Below are 13,086 nucleotides of genomic sequence, written 5' to 3' on the forward strand. Positions count from 1 at the left end.
GGATTCACCAGCCTGGTTAATTATTTAAAGTTCAGTTTCTGCCTATTCTAAAAATTCTTACCTAATCTTGCTCCCGTACAACGAAATTTACCTCTTACTGAGCCTGAATCACCATTTCTGCTTTGAGGCAAATTTCCTTACTAAGAATGACCCACAATGACATATTCCTGCCTACCATCCTTTGGCCCCAGCCATCAGGCCACCAGAATTCTCCCCCTGTCCTCTGGGCTTACATGCTGGGGCTGGGACTTCCTGCTCACCGGTAGCCCTGAGGGGACAGCCATCGCTGGAACACTAAGTCTACAAACTACATTTATACCTCAGTCAGAAACCTGTGACCCGCTCTCCCATTTAAGCTTCACAACACACAAATTCCTCAATATATTTTAGGCTCATAAGGGAATAAAAGTTTCATAAAGGTTCATTAAAAAAAAAAAAATCTGTGACGGGTAGGAACAGTTTAAAATTCTCCACTCATCTACACTTTCAGTCCTAGGGAACTGAGTTAAAAGCAGCATTATTCCAGGGCAAAGATACTTGCCCATACTCTCTTTTTCCTTCTTTTTTCCCTTCCTCCTTCCCTCCTTCCCTCCCTCCCTCCCTCCCTTTCTTTTTTCCTTCCCTCCTTCCTTCCTTTTTATGTCCTCTTAGTTCAGTGGTTTTCAAATTTGGAGTGCAAAATTCTCAATTCCATTATGATTTAAAGAGTGTCCAAGGCCTGTGTAACTTTAGGTCACAAGCTGGCTTGAGGATTAGCCCTTTAGTAAGTGCCCTTCGGGAGCCTGGAGCACATCCACAGTCGAGAGCAGGCTTTGCAGTCCACGGAGACCTTGGGCAGGTTTCTTATCCCTTCTCAATCCCATTTGTAAAATGGGGATGATGACGGGGCTCCCTCACGGGAAATGTTTGGTGAAGGGGGCATTAGTAGGTCTGGGCTTCTGTGCCCTGGTCACTGGCACCTGCTGCATGCAAATCTCTCCTCACCCTCAGATGAACTTAGAGACTTTTGTCAGCATCACCCCCAACTGGTGTCATGGCCGCCTCCACCTGCCCTTCAAGCCCAGGGAGTGTGCCCAGTGCCACAAAGTCAGGGCCTGAAGCCCTGTTCTCCGTTGCTCAGTGGACCAGGGAACTCTTGGAGTTTAGGGAGACAGGGCTCAGTCCCTCCTCTGCTCTCCCAGGATGCTTTCTTTTTGCAACAGTAAGTCTTGGATGTGATTCCATGCTAGCATATGTAGATAGAGTTCATTCATTGAAACATTTCCTTAGAATACCATATACCATTTTTGGACGTTCGTTTCATTATCTAAGGACTAGATTCTTGGAAGTAGAATTGCAGTAGAATTGCAGAGTCAATGTGCACATTTAACATTGTTGTAGACATTGGCACATGGCCCTCCACAAATGTACAAATCTACATTCCTACCAACAGAATATGAGACTTACAACCTGATGTAAAGGCAGAACCATCGGGAGAACTAAATCTGAGCAATGGGTCAGTACTAGACCCATCCGAGATGGAAAGGATGAGACTTCTGCCCAGAGGGTGGGAGGAAAGGCTCCCTCCATTAGTCTGAGGATGGGCAGAATTGGAGCATCCCCCCAGCAGCTCATGGTGACATAGAATGGATTACTTAGGAACCCAGGGTTGGAGGATGCTTCCCACTGTTGAGAAGGGAGAACAAAAACCTTTATCTCAATTTTGTGGCAAGGGGATCACAGCCTTTGTTTCTCAGTCCCTTTTGGATCGAGGACCCCTTTTAGGATTTGATAAAAGCATGGAAGCTGTGCCGTGAGTACACACACATTCCCACCCATACATGTACATGCAACTTTGCATATAATTTCAAAGAGCTAATCCAAAATCTCAATGTGCATGAGACACCATGCAGAAAGCCCAAATTGACCTTCTGAAGGTTATTCTAATCCTCCCAAACAAGGCCATCATCACCTGCTAGTGCCAGCTGTCCCACAGCAGCTCACAGGTTCATAAGTTAGCCCACCTGAGCTCAGCAGAGGCCAGAGGAAGAACCACTCAGCTGAGCCCAGCCTACACTGGTAAACAGCAGAATCATGAGCTCAAGAATATTTGATATTTAAAACCATCATTAAGTGTGGAGTTGGTTTATTATAAAGTGAAAGCTAACTGATGCAGTCTCCATGAAGAACACTTGGGAATGCTATGGGGGACACAAAAGAAGACTGGAACAAATGCAAAGATGTTCTATGCTCTTGAGTAGGAAGAATCAAGATCATGGAGATGTTGATTTCCCCTAAATTATTCTATAAATTAAATTAGCTACAGAGGAAACACAAATGGGAACTTTTGATAATCAGAAGAGCTGATTCTAAAGTTCCTATAGAAAAATAAAGTCAAGAAGAATCAGGGGAAAATCTAGAAGAGAAGAGGAAGAGGAACTATCCCTATCAGATATTACAACACATTACAAAGCTTCAGTAATGAAAAGCAGGCTCACAAATATACCAACATATCAGATAAACAGAGTAGGAAATCCAGAAACAGATCGAAGTTTATAGAGGAGTTTGATATATCCTGAAGGTGACCTTTTAAATCAGTAAAGGAAACAAGTGTTTTTCAATTAATGTCACTAGGGAAACTAGATAGTCATCTGAAAAAATACAAAATTAGGTAATCACATTTACCTCAAGATTCCAATGTTAAAAAAAAAAAAAAGAAAGAAACCATGAAGAATGAGAAAAAAGAATCTACATGCATGTTGTTGTTGTTTTTTTTAATAAAAACAACCCCACAACATTTGCTGTCATCTGATAATAACACAAAGGTAATCAAAACAATATGAATGAGTGTTTTCGAACTATACTCCCAACTAAGGACACCCCAAAAAAAACAAACCCTGTTTGCCTTCTTGAGAATCTCTCACTTCATCCATCATTTCTAGTTGGAGATACTTTCAAGCAGTGTAGTATCATCTCTTTTGGCATGATCCAACCCAGTTGTTTCCTCTACTTTGTTTTTGGAATGAATCTCTTCTGCATCATCTAATACGAAGTTCATATATTCATCAAAACCAATGGTATGGTCCTCTATCTGAACATTTACTTGCTTGTAAAGCCGCACCTGAATCCGAGATCTATTTTGCAAGTATCTGAAGATGAGGTTGATGGGCTGCACCTCATCTTCCACCCTTTATGGGCCCAGCCATGGTATGCCATGGGGAAACCTGACAAAAAGCACACTCCTGTGTAGTTTTTTAAAGGCTTAGAGTGGGAAAGGTTTGTCTAATTATGATATAAAACACAAAAGTCGGGCGCCTGGGTGGCTCAGTGGGTTAAAGCCTCTGCCTTTGGCTCAGGTCACGATCCCAGGGTTCTGGGATCGAGCCCCGCATCGGGCTCTCTGCTTGTCAGGGATCCTGCTTCCTCCTCTCTCTCTGCCTGCCTCTCTGCCTACTTGTGATCTCTGTCTGTCAAATAAATAAATGGGAACTTTAAAAAAAAAACACAAAAGTCATAAAAAGATATTAAATAGAAATAGTGGTAAATTGTATTATATAAAATTTCTAAATTCTATGTTAAAATTATCATAAGAAGACTGAAAAAACAATCATGAAACTGGGATAAACATGGGCAGTTCATATCATAGACAAAGGTGAACTTCCTTAATACGTAAAGAACTCCCACAATTCAATAAGAAAAAGCTTTACAACACAATAGAAAAAGGAATAAATGATATGGCTACCTAGGTCACAGAAAAGGAAATACAAATAGCTCTGGATTTTTTTTAAAGGACTATTTATTTATTTGAGACAGAGAAGGAAAGAGAGCATGCATGGGTTGGGGGAGGAGCAGAGGGAAAGGCACAAGCAAACTCTGCACGGAGCTCGGAGCTCGACATGGGTTTTGAACTCAGGACCGTGAGATCATGACCTGAGCCAAAACCAAGAGTCAGATGTTCAACCAACTGAGCCACCCAGGCACTACAGTTCTGGATATTTTAAAATATACTCAATCTCACTCATAATAAAAGAAATTCAGGTTAAAATTATCCTCAGAAAATAGTTTCCCATCTATGATGCTGAGGAAGATATCTAAGAGTTTTATAATATACTCATGGGAACTTGTGTGAGGAAAAAGGCACTTTTACACACTGCTGATGTGAGTGTATGCTGGAGTCACTTCTGTAAGTCAATTTGGCAATATCAAACAAAATGGCAATGCATATAGTCTCAGAACCCGAAATACAGATATATTCTGATGCATGCGAATAATGCGTGGACAAGGTTTTCACTGCAGCATTATTTGTGATAGGATATAATAAAATCTTATGCAGCTGTAAAAGAAAAAAGTTCTTTAATGTGCTTAAATAGAAGATCTCTAAAAAATAAGTGTGGAGATAAATAAAGTGTACAAATATGCTAATATTTGTAATGAAACAATGTATGCATGTTTATTTGCTTATATATGAATAAAATAACTCTTGAAATGTATACAGGAGCATGCATCTTTATTCTACTTGTGTGTGTTTTTTCTTAAAATTATACATATTTACTCATCAAATAAGCTAGCACTGTCTCACATGTTTAAATTCGTAAGTACAAATCCATGTTTAACAAAATTATATTGTTATGCTGATGAATTTTATTTTCAGAGTTACATTTTGTAGTTTATCGGCTTGAAAATAATTTCTAGGATCTTTAGGCAACTTAAAACCTTGCAAACCGATTTGATTTGTGTCTGTTTGCTGGGTATGTAGATTATTTCTAAGCAAAATGGGATACTGAGACGTGCATCCTAAGCATAATTTAAGTTTATATACTTTTGCTTCTTTTTCTATATGCTACAGGCAGCCTATATCTTTGGGTCTTTTAATGAATGTATTCATTTTTGCCACTTGGAAAAGCTGTACTACAGGCCATGCATGTGGTGGCAGAAAATTGCATTTGTGTCCTTGTGAGTTCCATTTGTCTGCTAAAATGCTAATTGAGGATGGTGGACCTTCATGAGTATTCCAATCTCTGGTTTTTCTCTGCGAAACAGAAGCTGCTTTGCTTAGAAGTTATAATCAATTAGCATGATTGACTCTATGCTTAAGAGCAAGAGTTTCAGAGAAATGCAATTGTGTGTGCTTCTGTTTTACCAGGAAAAGAGTAGTTTTTTCCTAAAAAAGCAGTATTTAGGGGCGCCTGGGTGGCTCAGGGGGTTAAAGCCTCTGCTTTCGGCTCAGGTCATGATCCCAGAGTCCTGGGATTGAGCCCCGCATCGGGCTCTCTGCTCAGCCGGGAGCCTGCTTCCTCCTCTCTCTCTGCCTGCCTCTCTACCTACTTGTGATCTCTGTCTGTCACATAAATAAATAAAATCTTAAAAAAAAAAAAAAAGCAGTATTTACATTGGTTGGGTGGGGGTGTTTGTTTGCTTTTGGTTTGCTTGTTTGGTGAGATTCCCTTATATTCTTCAAGCATACGGAGGACACCGACTGGCTTTTTTTGTGGGTTATAGCTAGTGATATTTACTGTCTTGGAAACTGAAACCGAAAAAAAAAATGTTAATGCTTATTTAGTAATTCATTTGAAAATAGCAAAAATGAATGTGTTGCAAGTTAATAGCATCTTAGCAGTGTTAAAAATTAGTTCTGACCTCATGGGTCCTCTGAGATCAATCCTAAAGTGTCAGTGTGTTGTAAAATATGAAAGAGCGTAATGAAAGACTTAAAATGAATTTCGTTTGCCTTGGTTTAGAGCACCTGAGTCGGAGACACTATGAAAAGTGTTTAAGATCTTAGAAAAATTTGCTTAATGTTGATGACCCCGTTTTCTTGATTTCCTGTTTTATTGTTACCCATGATATAAAGGGTTATTCTTTTCCCCATGTGATCTACCTAGAGAGCAAAGACTCCGAGTTTTATCAGAATAATCATATATGACTTTTACATTGATTTTATTATGACTTTTATTATTTAAGAAAACCAGGTTTCTTGCTTAGGAGAGAACTAAAGTGCTTTAGAGTCATGTCATTTTCTTTAGTGTCACTTTCAAGTAGGTAGACAAGTATTACTTCCCAGTTGCCCGTGATCCTACCTTAGTAGTGTTTCAACCTCCTGGGTTCTGGCCTTCCTCAAATCAATCCTAAATGTAAAAGAAAGTAAAATTGTAAGGATATCTGAGATCTCCCAGAAAGTCCAAGGAAGATCATGCGAGTTTTGTTACTTCACCTTATAAAAAGAGAGGTGCCAGAAACAATTAGATGCGTTTGATGTGATACTATCGATGGGTTACATGGGAAGAGATGAAATTGTTTTTGATCGGAAGGGGAGGAAACCATAGGAAATTTTCTTTCAGTGGAAAACTATGCACTGCCTGTAACACCCTGTTCTGCATTTTGGTTTTGATTCCAAGAATTGCTGTTTTGCAGTTCTATAAAATGGAGGTAACTGATAGCGATGAAATGTAATTCTCGTCCCTAGATGTTCACATTCTGTCCTGACGAGTAGAAGTTCCCACTCTAGAAGAAGGTGGTTTTGCTTTCATTCATGAATTTCATTCAGTATTCCTTTACTTCTACACACTTGTGCTTTTAAACTTCTCCTTTGAACCAATTATAATCGGCCTTGTTCCCTTATTGAATCAGTGAAATAAAATCTTTAACACATGTTTGTGTTATATGTTTGAGAGACACCGTTTCCCCTTTAAAAAAAAAAAAAATGAAGAGTCACCTGGGTGGCTCAGTCATTAAGCATCTGCCTTCGGCTCAGGTCACGATCCCAGGTTGCTGGGATCGAGCCCCGCATTGGGCTCCCTGCTCCGCATTGGGTTCCCTGCTCCTCGGGAAGCCTGCTTCTCTCTCTCCCACCCCCCCTGCTTGTGTTCCTGCTCTCACTCTCTGTCAAATCAATTAAAATCTTTTTTAAAAAAGTATATTTTAGTCATAAGACAGAAGCCCTGCTCATTACCATTCATTACAAAAATGGTAGCCTGAGGCATTAGAGTTTAGCTCTCTCCCTCGTCCTCCTTGAGAACACCTAGAAGGCACCTGAAAGATCAGTAGCTGACATTGAACTTTACTGAGGTAACCTGACCCATCCCAGTATGGGGTAGCCTTGGGCAAGTCACTTTCTTTCCCTACACCTCCCCACCCTTCTAGTTGGGTGGGCCTAAAATAATCCCTTCCCATTCTACGGACCCAACTGGAGCTGGATCAAGGGTCCCAGCCCTGGAACACACGTAAGTCTAGACCTCAGCAGGTGGCTGCGGCTGGGGCTGAGCGGAGTTGATAAAGGTCAATACCAATTTGCATGATCTTTCAATCATGACTCACAGGCTTTCTCCGCTGGTATTAAGAGAAAGAATTAAACTCTAATGCCTTAATTTCTCTCTCTGTCTTTTTTTTTCTTTTGTTTAAAGATTTTATTTATTTATCAGAGAGAGAAAGAGAGAGAGCAGCAGGCATAGGGGGAAGCAGGCTCCCCCCTAAGCAGGGAGCCCTATGTGGGACTCAGTCCCAGGACCCTGGGTCATGACCTGAGCCAAGGGCAAATGATTAACCCACTGAATCACCCAGGCTAGAGTTTAGAGATGGCTCTTACTCTGTTGGGTTAATGGGGATTGCTCCAGCAGTGGAGCTGAAATGAAGACAACATGAAGTTTTTTCAAAACTTTTATTTATTTTTTTAAGATTAAAAAAAATGTTTTAACTTCATTTAATTTTTATTTATTTATTTATTTACTTATTTATTTTTGAGAGAGAGAGAGAGAGAGAGAGAGAGTGTGTGGCCCGAGCAGAAGGGGCAGAGGGAGAGAGAATCTCAAGCGGACTCTGCTCAGTGAGGGGCCCGATGCAAGGCTCACTCTCACGACCCTGAGATCAGGACCTGAGCTGAAACCAAGAGGACGCCTCCACCACTCAGCCGACTGTGTCCCCTGGGGGCCCCTCAGACTTTACTAAAGTATGCCTGTGGTCATTTTAAAACTGGAACCCACCCGTGTGCTCAGCGCCCCGATGGCACTGCAGAGCACTGCTGGTCCCTGGGGAGCCCCTCTGGTCTTTGCTGTCACCTGCCAACCCGGGGTGCACACGAAGGGACTTCGCACCAAGTTCTCGCAGCGTGGCTTAGGTCGGCCTGTTCTCGTAGTTCATGTAAAGTGAACCATACAGAATTTTTTTGGTGAAAATTTCTTTCGTGAATTGTGTTTTTGCAAGATTCATCCGTGTTGTCCCATGCAGGGGCCGATCTGTCCACAACCCGGGAAGCTGTCGATGCGGATTTGGGTAGTTTCTGCTTCTGGACTGGGGTGATCGTGCAGGTCTCTATTCCCGTCCGTGTCTTTTTTGGTGACTGTGCATTTCCGTTCAGTGTACGCCGGGGAGTGGAAGTGCTAAATCATATTTATTTCTATGTCTATCAGTCTGCCCACATATACAAAGCTGTGGGTTCATGCTGGTATTTCCAATTCTGATCGAGCACAACAGGGGGAACCCTTTCCTTATTTGCAATTCCTTTCTTTGACAGTGAGAAACCTAGCTCCCATTAAATACATTTACTTATTTGCTCAATCCTAGAATACCCATAAAATAGCTTCAGAACTGCTAGCCCATATTCTTTAGGTCTGTCAGCTCTCTGAGAGGCCATAGAAGCAATGATACCCCGGTAGCAGGGAGCACACCCAGCAGCCAGATCCTAGTTTCTAAACGCCATTGTCCAAGACAAGGAACCTAGCTTCCTTGGAGATGTGACTGAGTCTGGGTTGGGAGCAATGGGAATATGAGATGAGCCCGAAACTTCCCGTCGTCGTTAGGAAGTAAGGAATTACTCAGACTAGAATGGGAATATTTCAAAAGGACATGGGAGCCAACTTGAAGATGCTCCTAGTGGCCATATCTGGGACAATTTGCGCAACAAAACAAACGTTAGTAATGGATTATAACCCATAGAATAAAATAAAATACCCGTGAGTCCACACTGAAATAATTGAATAACTACATAAATGGGAGAGAAGAGACAGCTCTTCCTTACAATCGAATTTCAATTAATAAATGCAGAAAGAATTATGGAGGTAGAAAATCACCTTTGGAAAGCCAATGGTAATAAATATTGCAGGTAATAATCAGCAATGAGCGCTAAATTTAGTTGGTTGAAAGTATGATGATAAATAGGACAATTGTATAGTCTCAGAGTATCTCCCCGTATAAGATACTTATTAATTTCAAAAGGAGATGCAATAATTTAGAGTGGAGAAGGAAACCTGGCAGACAACACCTGTACCTCATCATCCTTCCACGTTAGCATTACTAGTAATGAAGCAGGACAGTCCCCCACGTGCCTCCTGATCTGATGAACTGGGAAGGACACGACATCACTTCTGTGCGACTCTCACCAACAACGCACACCCTCAACCTCAGCATGAGAAAACATCAGACAGACTCAAGGTGAAAAACATCCTATAAAACAATTGGCCAGTACTCTTCAAAAATGTCAAGGTTATGAGGGAAAAAATAACTGACATGGGCTCTTAAGATAAACCCTCAAAGTTCAGAGACACACAAAAAGAGCAGCTGTTTTAGGTTAAAGGAGCCCAAAGACCCATGACAACTGAATGCACTGGAGGATCTTGGAGGGCACCCTGGACCCGAATGAGAAGACTAGGGGAACAGTTGGCAACATCTGAGTAAACTCTGTAAATTCTTTAATTCTATTACATTAATGTTAATTTCCTGGCTTTCCTAATTCTTCTGTAGTTATTCAAGATGTTAGTATTTGGGGAAGCTCTCAAAAGTTCTGTGGGAACTTGCTGTATTATTTTCCTAAGTCTAAAATTGTTTAAAAAAGAAGAGATTTTTTTTTTTAAGATTTTATTTGTTTATTTGACAGAGAGATCACAAGTAGGCAGAGAGGCAGGCAGAGAGAGAAGTGGGGAGCAGGCTCCTCGCTGATCAGAGAGCCCGATGCAGGGCCCGATCCCAGGACCCGAGCCAAAGGCAGAGGCTTTAACCCGCTGAGCCACCCAGGTACCCCCAAAGAAAAGATTTTTAAAAGAAGAAGGAGATTGCGTGTGATTGTGTCATGGCTCAGCTAAAAACCCTTCCTGCACCTCTGCCCAGAGCGTATCTCCAGAGTGACGTTCAAGACCCTCCACAATCAGGCCAAACCTTCCCCTCACTGATTTCGAAGGCCTGTACTAACACTGCTTAGAAAAGTCCTCATCGCCTTCATGGGGCCAGGACACTGAACCTTTCCCTGGAAGCAGCCTCTGCGGCTGGCTCTTACTTGGTAAGCAGTTGACTTTCCCAACTCTCCAGGAACCTTGAACTCCCTCCGAGAACCCCCGCAGGCCTGTCAGGCAGTGCTCACACCCTTTCTATCCTCAGGAAACCTGCAAAGAAGGCAAGGCAACAGCAGTGGCAGGCTCCAGAGCGCTAGGGGAAAGCATATGAAAGGCAGGCAGGGGAATTCACAGTCTCTGCTGGGAGGGGGTGTTCCTGTTACCCGCTCTTTGCTGGCGAGGAAATTGAAGCTTAGAGAAAGGAGGTCCTCTTCCTAAGGCTACACAGCCAGTGAGGACAGAGTCAGGATTTAAACCCACTTCCTTCCCTCCCCTACTGACGGATTCTAACTGAAATGCTCTGAGTAGTCAGTCGAGCAAGGTCCCAAGACAGTTTACATTTTACCCCAGCTCCAGCCTCGAGCAGCAAAATGAGAGCTCCCTTGAAAGCACTGGGGCGCCTGGCTGGCAGGATCTGAGGAGTGTGGACTCTTGATCTTGGGGGTGGTGGGCTCAGGTCCCACGTGGGGTATAGAGATGATTTAAGTAAATAAATAAATAATTTTAAAAAAGAGAGAGAGAGAGAAAGCTCTGCAAACAAGATTCTCAAAGAGCTGGGGCACCTGGGTGGCTCAGTGGGTTAAAGCCTCTACCTTTGGCTTGGGTCATGATCCCAGGGTCCTGGGATCAATCCCCACATCAGTCTCTCTGCTCTGCGGGGAGCCTGCTTCCTCCTCTATCTCTGTCTGCCTCTCTGCCTACTTGTGATCTCTCTCTCTCTGTCAAATAAATAAATAAATAAATAAATAAAATCTTTAAAAAAGAAAAAGATTCTCAAAGAGCTAGGGGAGATGCTTGCTGAACCCCACCCACCGAGCCATGGAGGATGCTGGAATGGTGCATCGTCAACGCATTCTCAGGGAGTGTCAGTACCTTTTACGATGACCTGAATGGACACGGAGCAATGTGAATGTGCAAAAATATCTCAGAGTTGAGCAAGCGGGACACCTTGCCAGACCCCCTTAGGCTTCAGAAAAGCCAGATTCAGGGCTTTAGAAAACACGGGCTATGGCAAGCTGCCCTCGCCAAGCTCTGGGATGACGGCAGAACCCACCCCCTACAGCAGCAGCTGAAGGTCACCAAGAAACAGAGCTCACAGTGATTCCAACTCTGCTTGATACAGTTGGAGTCAGTGCAGGCCAGCTCTCGGGCTGTGATTATTGATATTATCATTGTTAATATTCAACTTCTCCCCTCCCCCATTTGTCTCCCTATACCCAGCAGATTTTCCCATGTCCTTACATCTCCTATCTGGGAAGATTCAGGACTGCATGCAAGAAAGGGAGCAGAACTAAAAACAAAAACATATATTTTTTAAAGATTTTATTAATTTATTTGACTGAGAGAGATCACAGTAGTCAGAGAGGCAGGCAGAGAGAGAGGGAAGCAGGCCCCCTGCTGAGCAAAGAGCTCCATGGGGGACTTGATCTTAGGACCCTGAGATCATGACCCAAGCCGAAGGCAGCGGCTTAACCCACTGAACCACCCAGCCGCCCAACAAAAGATCTTATATTTCCATTTGTCAGTTCCCACCTACCCCTACCCCCACGCCCCCACCGCTTTCTGCCCTGCGACAGAGACATCCACGTCCTTACCTCATTGCTTCACTTCTCACCACAGCTTGCGTGGCGCTGGGCTAGCAGCCTCCTCCCAACTATGTGGAGAGGATGTGGCCTGGCTCACCCAGCCCTGAGCGCTCTCCTGGACCAGACCTTGCCTATGCGGAGACAGGAAGACAAGGAGGCTTTGTGTGACCCAGCTCCAACACTTGTAGCCACTGAGGCCCTTTCCACTGGGCTGAGAGATGGCCAGCCCACATTTCCTGTGTCCCTTGGCCCCTTGCCTTGGGTGCGGGCTAGGAGATCGAGCGTCTGCCCAGCTCCCCTCCCTCCGTCCCCCACAGCACAGCCACAGTAGGAGGCCCATGCATTCTGCAACGTGGTCTGTGGAACTGTGGGCTCCCTGGGAGCAAATGCCCATATTTCTACCTGGGACCTGTGTGACCTTGGGTCACCTCTTAACTTCTCTCCTCAATTTGCGCATCTTGACACAAAGGGAAATCTTGAATGAAAAGGCTCTGCAAGTTACAGCCCTTCACTTGCACAGGATGCCATGAGTGTTTCCACCCAACTACCAAGAACTTGCCCCTCTGAACCCCCAAATACCCCATTTGCCCTTTACTCACCTCCACCTATAGACTTCTAACTACCTACTTACTGGCGTGGGGCCTGAGAGTCAAGAGGCCGGATACGACTTAAAAGCATGGATTTTAGAATCAGATCTACCTGGCTTCTCACCCGGGGTCGGCCCCACTCTGACCTTGACCAACCATATCTTATTAGAAAAATGGAGGTAAGCATACGCAGCATATAGGTTTATTGGCACAAGGATTAAATGAGAAAACCCATGGACAGCCTTTGCCTAAGACCAGGTTCCAAGGAGGTCAGCAAGTAATAGAGTAAGAAGACACAATGATACTCATTGTCATTCGCCCAGCTGGCCTCCAACTTCCCTTGAGGCCTGGCATAGGGTCCACGTGTTTCCCTAGTTCCTGGCACTGATGCCAATTTACCCCATTTTTAATTTTTTTGGTCATTTCCAGAGAATGTTGGAAGGAGGATATTAACAAACTGTTTAATATAATCTAGCCCAGAAGTTTTCCTGTGCGTGTTTCGGCTGATTTGTGTTGGTATGTGGAACTAAACTGATTTCCAGACACCCATCTCGGTCCAGCCAGTTCATGCAGTAACTCACGTCATCCTGCTTCTGCTGTATTTTCTAAGAAAGCAAT

The sequence above is a fragment of the Lontra canadensis genome, unplaced genomic scaffold (assembly GCF_010015895.1).
Source record: "Lontra canadensis isolate GAN:19392208 unplaced genomic scaffold, GSC_riverotter_1.0 scaffold3, whole genome shotgun sequence".
NCBI classification, from domain to species: domain Eukaryota; kingdom Metazoa; phylum Chordata; class Mammalia; order Carnivora; family Mustelidae; genus Lontra; species Lontra canadensis.